Genomic DNA, 8,270 nt, shown 5'->3' on the forward strand with positions numbered 1-8,270 from the left:
CACACTACAGCAAAACAATTGAAAACAAAATGCTCAATTTGTGAGAAGGTTCTTTGTCTCATAACTGCCAATGCATATTTTTAGAAACTTTACAGTAACGGATCTTCCTACTGTAGATCTCTGCAGAGGATTAGGCATTTAGATTTGTAAGTTTCATATGAAGAGTATAAATCTATAGAAAATTTTGCATGTACACTACTGAAACACAACTCAATGCAAAAACAGAATCTATTGCACACAACAGTACTCTTGAAAACATGATGGTGTGAAGTTTTTTTTATTTACTTTATTCACACCACGATCACTGTGCAGCATCATGTCGCTGAGCTGCATCGGGCCACATCACCTCATCCACATCGCAGGCTATGCGATGAAGAAGAACTCCTCTATAGAGTTCCGGAAAGGGGAGTAGGGTGGCAGGCAGACGTTTGAAAAGTGGTTACTATTGGTGGTGAACAACTCTCTGATTTGGTTTGTTCTGTGGAAGCGGACATTGTCCCAAATGACCACATAAATCTGATGTGCGGGCCCAGGATGGTGTTGTTGGCGGTCCAGGAGGACGTCTTTTAGCTCCTCTAGGAAGGTGAGGAGACGTTGGGTGTTGTAAGACCCAAGGACAGCATGCCGGTGGACAAGCCTAACCCTAGTCAATTGACATGTTTTACAATAACTGATTTGAAACCAATAGACTACTTTCACAGGCTTGTAAAACTGTATTGTGACAGAAAAAAAGCTATAGAGTACAATACCTGTTGTGTTGTCTGAATGCCTTGATAATGGTGGCCACGGTGAACCTAATCAGGTTTGGACGGACTCTTAGTCCTGCGTCAGCCATTGTCATGCCATGGACAATGACATGGTCAATGACTGTTGCTCGCATCTCGTCCGTTGTCATGGTGCGATGTTGTCTTGCTTTCCCTCCTGGACCTTCTCCTCTCCCTTGTTGGCCTCCTCCTCTTCCTCGTTGGCCTTCTCCTCTTCCTCCTCTGATTTGAACTCCTCTTACTCATTGGCCTGCTCCTCTTCTTCCATGGCCAGCTCTTCTCCCTCCTCTGACTCAAATTCCTCTTCCCCTGACACTGCCTCCATTTATTGTGTTTGTTTGGAATCTTCAGCAAACTGTGCACTAGCGCTATGGGAAACGATTCCTCGTGACCCGTTGTGAAGCACGTGTGTGTCAAACACGCCAAATATTTTGGCATGTATAACCTCAGGCAGGTGACGTCAACCGATGAGGTGCACCTGGAGGTTATAAATTGGCATGAACCGGAAACACCCTCAGGTCAAAGTGGCTTGCAGTCGTGCATGCAGTGCGCATTGGAGCCCAGCATCTCGTTCCCACTTTTTCAGGGAACAGGGTTACAGCAAAGTAACCCGAGATGTTTTCTTTTAAAAGCTACACTAAATGCTCAGTGTCTGGACGCCCAGGGTTGTGTCGTGTGCGCACAGTACCCCCAAGGAGTCCTAGACATAATTCTGGAATGCTGACTCGAGGACCCGCAAGCCTGGCATCCCCCTATGAAGCCTGACCGAAGCCTTTTTTTTTTTTTTTTTTTTGCAGAAACTTCCAGCACTGGAACAGTTAAGCAGTGGACTGGGTCTACATGTTTTATGTGCTGCAATGTAAAAGAATCTGAAGGACAGAATTTGTCCTGTCCTCCTAGGCTAGGGCACTAGCATCTCCAACCCAACTCATCTAATGGCGGCTGCCCTTCGGCCGCGGCCCCAAGACGTATGAAACCCTGCTCTAATTTACGGCCCTGGCTAATGCGGAGGTGCACTGTAAATTGAAAAGCATGAGTTGGGCACAGCGAATGAAGACTTACTGCTCCGGAGCTAACAGAGTAGGACAGAAGGCTTTAACTGTAAAAGATAGTTGGGTAAGAATGCAGAACAGCTTTTCCTAGCCAGAGGATAGTGTGCTCTTCCCCCAAACACTCAAACACAAAACGCGGAGATTGCCCTCAGCGAGATATTCTTCTACACGGAGGGACGGACTTGTGTCTAACTCGGCCATCTTTCTGGTGAGTAGTAAGACACTTTCTATTTTCGCTTTCTGTTAAAAAATGCTTGCACACACGCACACATACAACATGGATCCTGAAGAGAAAATGATCTGAGGGTGTTTCCGGTTCATGCCTATTTATAACCTCCAGGTGCACCTCATCGGTTGACGTCACCTGCCTGAGGTTATACATGCCAAAATGTTTGGCGTGTTTGACACACACGTGCTTCACAACCGGTCACGAGGAATCGTTTCCCATAGCGTTGTCGCGCAGCATTAAGTGTAGCTTTTGAAAGGAAACGGAGAATTGTGTTTTGTAAATTGTGTTTATGATATTGGAAAATGATGGCTAGATTTAGTAAATGTGTTTCGAAAACTGGTCATGTAGTTTAGAGCATTGGCTTTTGTGTTTTAGCATTTGAGAAAAACTGTAAAGTAAAACTCAGGAGATTTGCTTTTAAAAGAAAGATTTTTGGAAATGAAAACAGATCAACTATTATCTGATTAAATAACACTAAATAACGACAGCAATAACAAACTAAACGTTTAAACAACACAAACCCTTCACATATATGCAGACAGTGCCTATGAAACCTTTTAGCAAATTTAAACCTCTATTTTTTTAAATGTAAAAAAATAAGTCTAAAAGAACAATGTAAGGTAGAAGGTAGTTATTTATTCATTATGTAAAATACATTCCTGATCATTAATAACTGTCTCTAGAGTAAAGGAAATGACTAAAGCATAGGAACTTTAAAGGTTACTTTAACAGCTTAAATGAATTTTATTTTCCTGTTGTATAAATTACCCACCATTCTTCTGTTAAAGTCTCAGACATCATATTATTTTTCCATTCTAAAGTTTGATGTGAAAACAACCTAAATCTCTTGATGTGTATTTACATGATTGTGTATGTTGTCTTGTTGCCACAAGATTAAAGGATCAAATGAGCAAGTGCTCCTAGTGTTCCTATTAAAATGGACACAACCATAATACAACAAAGTAACCTTTTGTATGTATTTATGTCAAATGTGTACTTTCCAAAAGCATTCTTAGTATTAACAACATAAATAAATTATTGCACACAATAAATTGATGTTAAATAAAGAAATGTCATGGTACTGTGATTTACAGAACAGAACTGTATTATAATTTATGCAAATCTCCATCTCCTCCTGTAATATTATCAGCGTGTTTATCTAGAGATGAAGCAGTTCTCATTAGTCTTCCTTCAACACAAACATGTTCGCTTCAGCTCCACTGCTGCTGCTGGCTCTCACCCCCTGTGAGTGTTTGGGTTTAAACTTTATTAGTTCAACTAATCCTTAAAAAATTTAACATTTTCTTCTTCTTTTTTCACAGATGTGTTCTGTGCTACTGAGTTCATCCAGCCAGACTCAGTAGTTATAAAGCCAGGAGAGACTTTAACCATCACCTGTAAAGTGTCTGGAGCTTTTATCACTGATAGCAGCAGCCACTATGGAACAGCTTGGATTCGACAACCTGCAGGAAAAGCTTTAGAATGGATCAACACCATTTATTATGATGGGAGCATTGATAAAAAAGATTCACTTAAAGACAAGTTTGTCGTCTCTCGAGACACTTCCAGTAACAGTGTGTCCTTACGGGGACAGAACATGCAGACTGTAGACACAGCTGTGTATTACTGCGCTCGTTATCCACACTGACACAACAAGCTGCAGCGCTGCACAAAAACATCATCTACATCTTAACTCTAAACTGTACTTAATAATAAATAATATCACTAAATGTGAGGGTGAACCACACATATATATATATATATATATATATATATATATATATATATGTAGCCTCTCACATTTTCAGTGCCGCCAGATTTTCTATGTGATTGAGATCATGGCTTTGTGATGGCCGCTCCACTACCTTGACCTCCACTTTGTTGTCCTTTATCCACTTAAGTCACTAATTTGGAGGTATGCTTGGGGTCATTGTCCATTTGAAAGACCCAATGGCGCCCAAGCTTTAACTTTTTGGCCGATGTCTTCAGATGTTCCTTTAAAATAGTTCTATTGTGCAGTGCACCATTTCCTTCTGCAGCAAATCAGCCCCAAAACATTATACTACCACCGCCATACTTCACAGTTGGGATGGTGTTCTGAGCCTTCAAAGCTTCGCCATTTTTCATCCAAATATACTGTTTATTATTTCGGCCGAACAGATCAATTTTTGTTTGGTCAGACCACAGGACATGTCTCCAGAAAATAAGATTTTTGTCCCCATGTGCAGTTGCAGACTGTAGTCTGGCTTTTTTATAGTGGGTTTGAAGTAATAGATTTCTCCTCCCAGAGTAACCTTTCAGCTCATATTGGTACAGGACTCATTTTACTGTGGATAATAACACTGTCTTACCAGTTTCAGCCAGCATCCTCACAAGGTCTTTTGCTGTTGTCCTGGGGTTGATTCGCACATTTTGCACCAAAAACATTCCTCTCTGGGACTCCATCCATAATCTTCTTGAGTGGTGTAATGGTTGTACATTCCAATGTTTTTTATACTTCCGTATTATTGTTTGATGGATGAACATGGGACCTTCAGGCATCTGGAAATTGCACCTATGGATGAGCCTCTCTGGTGGAGGTCCCCAATTTTTATCCTGATATCTTGGTTGATTTCTCTTGATTTTCTCATGATGTCAAAGAAAGAGGCTCTGTGTTTGAGGGGTGCCTTTATATACATCTACAGGTGTGCCACCAATTAACTCAAATTAAATCAAATAACCTATCAAAAGCTTCTAAACCTCAGAATGGAATCATCCGGAGTTTTCTTTTGTTGTTTAAAGACATAATATGAAAGTGACTTAAAAAATGCATTAAAAATTTTCCCTTACTCGATTCTGACATTTAAAAAAATGCAAAAAAATATGTTTACCCTCATTTAATGTAATGGGCAAATCAGTAAGTTGACTAAGAAAAATCAGTAATTTGACAGTAAAGAAAAAAAAAAGGTTTTGTGTTTTTCCCTGAAGTGTATGTGAAACATTTTCTACACTCCCGGTCATAGAGCCTCTTTATGGGGATATAACTCATTTATGGGTTGGATATGCAAATAAGACTTTCTCCTTATAACAGACACCAGCTACATTATGTTTACATATTTTTGACTGTTTTTCCAATCATTTGCATTAACCATGCATCCACAAATCATTTACTTAGTTGTATTAACTTTAATGACCATAACCAGTGAGTAACAGCTTATTTTAGTGTTCCACTACTGTAAATTGTGTGCTTGTGTAATATAATGCAATTATTAAATCACAGGTTGAGGATGTCAGACACTAACTGAGTCTAACATGAAGGATCTCATCAGTTTACCTGTACGTACTCTGGAATTAGTGATGGAGATGCAGTAGGGTGGATTAGACCGCCTCGATGAAGAGGCCCAGAGTAGTAAATACTACTCTCAGGTTGTTCAGGGACGATTCAACATCTCCAGAAACAACAGCAAGAAGCAGGTGTATCTGCACATGACCATCCAAAAGACTGAAAATACAGCATGTTTTATTGTGCTCGGAGAACACACAGACACAAACTTCTGCAGGGCTGAACAAGAACTTAACATTCATTTCCAGTACAGCTTCATTTATTTGTAAGTGAAGCTCAAATGTCACAAAACATTCTGTTTATTCCTAGGGTTAAATAAATACAAAATACTACAATAATGTGTGTATAAATGGGCCAGTATAAATGTATAAAAAGTATAAAATCCATAAAATTCTATTCTGCTTGCATGCATAAAGTGTTATTTTAACCTCAGATGAAATTGATGGCCTGCTGTCCGTGATAAGTTGCCAGTATTGACTGAAAAGGTGGATGTGAGCACCTAACTTAAAATCAGCAATTCCTACCCATACCACCTACAGCCTCAAGAGGGCAGCCTATAACAGAATTAGCATTTTCTATTGCTCAGTTTGATTTTAATAATAAATGTTTAGGCCAGATTTATAATATAAGCCATTGCTAAAAAAAAATTAAGGTACCGGCTGTTCAGAAAAAATATATAATATTTCACCATATGAGAGTAGCACATACGTAAGCAGATATCCACAACCTCTTTTCAATATCGAAATATATAAACAGATTATTTTTTTTACTCAATTTTTATGTGTCCACTAGTCTGTGTATTGTTAATTAGCTTCTAGAGGGTAAATCTCAGGTATGGGGATATTCCAGGACCCACTGTGAATGAGTGGTTCTGGGAGCATCTTTAAACATCAACTGGCCACTAATGCAGACAGTTGTATTGTATGTAGTTGTATTTTCCTACAATTAATATGTAGAAAAAACAGGATCCAAAATTATATTTAAAAAATCAAACACATTATAGGTGCAACAAATAACATGTAAATAAATGAAGATACTAGATAAGTATAAAGACATTTAAACATTTACACAATCTGTTAATGAGATCTATATAAATCATACACAGATCACTCTCCTATACACAGAGAAGCCTTGAAGTGGTTGTGGATTTAATACATCCATAGTGGTCATGGACACTCCCTATTCAAATAGACTCGAGTATAAACAGCATGTCTGGACTGTTTTAGTTTCCAGTGAGCTTTGTGATAGATAACACTCACATACACTTTAACTGGGTGAAACAAAACTCAGAGAATGATGATTTTAGGATCTTGTATTTTATTTGTACTTATTACATGTAAGTTTTAGACATTTTTATGTGACTCGTACTGGGAACTAACCACCCTGTCCTTATAATCAGTGTAGCATAACATTAACTATAGTTTTATTATGTTTTATTCCAGATTCTTATGGACAGTCCCTGACCTCCTCTCCTGCTGTGGTGAAGAGACCTGGAGAGTCAGTCACTCTGTCCTGTACTGTCTCCGGATTCTCAATGAGTAGTAACTGGATGAGCTGGATCCGTCAGAAACCAGGACAAGGACTGGAGTGGATCGGATACATTGATACTGGCACTAGCACGTATTTCGCTCAGTCTCTGCAGGGCCAGTTCTCCATCACTAAAGACAACAATAAAAACATGCTGTACCTAGAAGTGAAGAGTCTGAAAGCTGAAGACACGGCTGTTTATTACTGTGCAAGAGACACACTGACACAACAGACTCCAGCGCTGTACAAAAACTTACATTTACATGTAAATATTCCCTCAGCAGGAAACTAAACCTCAGAGACGTTTATTAAAAGCAACATCCATTCACACTCAGCATTAAGATGTTATGTCTTTAAAATGCACCTGCAATGTCATCAAGCTGGTTTTAGTCGTTGTATTGTGATGAAAGTAATTAATCAATTCATTTATTCTTTTTTTTCTTATAGAGTGTGGAAGCTCAGAAAGACTGATAGAAGCTTATATTGTACCTTTATTGGATAAATTGCTGTTTCTGAAAGTACGTAACACTTTTAAGGTTAAGTGATCATCAGTGATCATAAAAATTCATGTTTCAAATATTAAAAATAGAAAAATAAGAAAAGAAAAACACTCGACATGACAACCTTCTCTAGAACATAGCTGCTTTTCAGATAAGCTTGGAGTGGGATTATGAAAGTGACGCACACAGACAGACAGACACACACACACACACACACCTACATGCACCCACACACACACACACACACACAAACACACACACACACATGCATGCATGCATACACACACACACACACATGCATGCATACACACACACACACATGCATGCATACACACACACACACACACACACGCACACACACACACAAACAATGCCTTACTGTGCATGTCAGGCCACTTTGTCTAACAAAAACTATACCTAATTGTCACACCTGTGCCACCACAGTCCGGGGGAGTGAGATCCGGTTCCCCGGATTATTGAGCCGAGGCTTTGTCTCCCCCTAGTGTGTCTACGTTGGTATGTCTTCACTTAATCACAAATGATGTACACCTGTGTCTCTCCCCTGTGTGTCCTTATTTAAGCCAGCCGAACCCGTAGTGTCTTGTCCGTTCACTGTTATTATTATGTTTGTTGTGCACGTGTTGTCCCAACCTCACAGCTATCTCCTATCTCCTCCTCAGGATTAAGGCGAGTCTGCAGGATCGGGGCAAAGCCTGTTGTGAACAGGCAGCAGGGCCGAGGTCACGGTCAAGTCGCCAGCCAAGTGCAGCGTAGAGCCCACGTGACATTGCTATTAGTTCACTGTTTTAGCTTTTGTGTATTCGTGCCCGCCTGCAGACCCATCCTGAGGAGGCTGTCTTTTTTTGTTTGTTTGTG

Source organism: Clarias gariepinus, chromosome 16 (assembly GCF_024256425.1).
Source record: "Clarias gariepinus isolate MV-2021 ecotype Netherlands chromosome 16, CGAR_prim_01v2, whole genome shotgun sequence".
In the NCBI taxonomy this organism is placed as follows: domain Eukaryota; kingdom Metazoa; phylum Chordata; class Actinopteri; order Siluriformes; family Clariidae; genus Clarias; species Clarias gariepinus.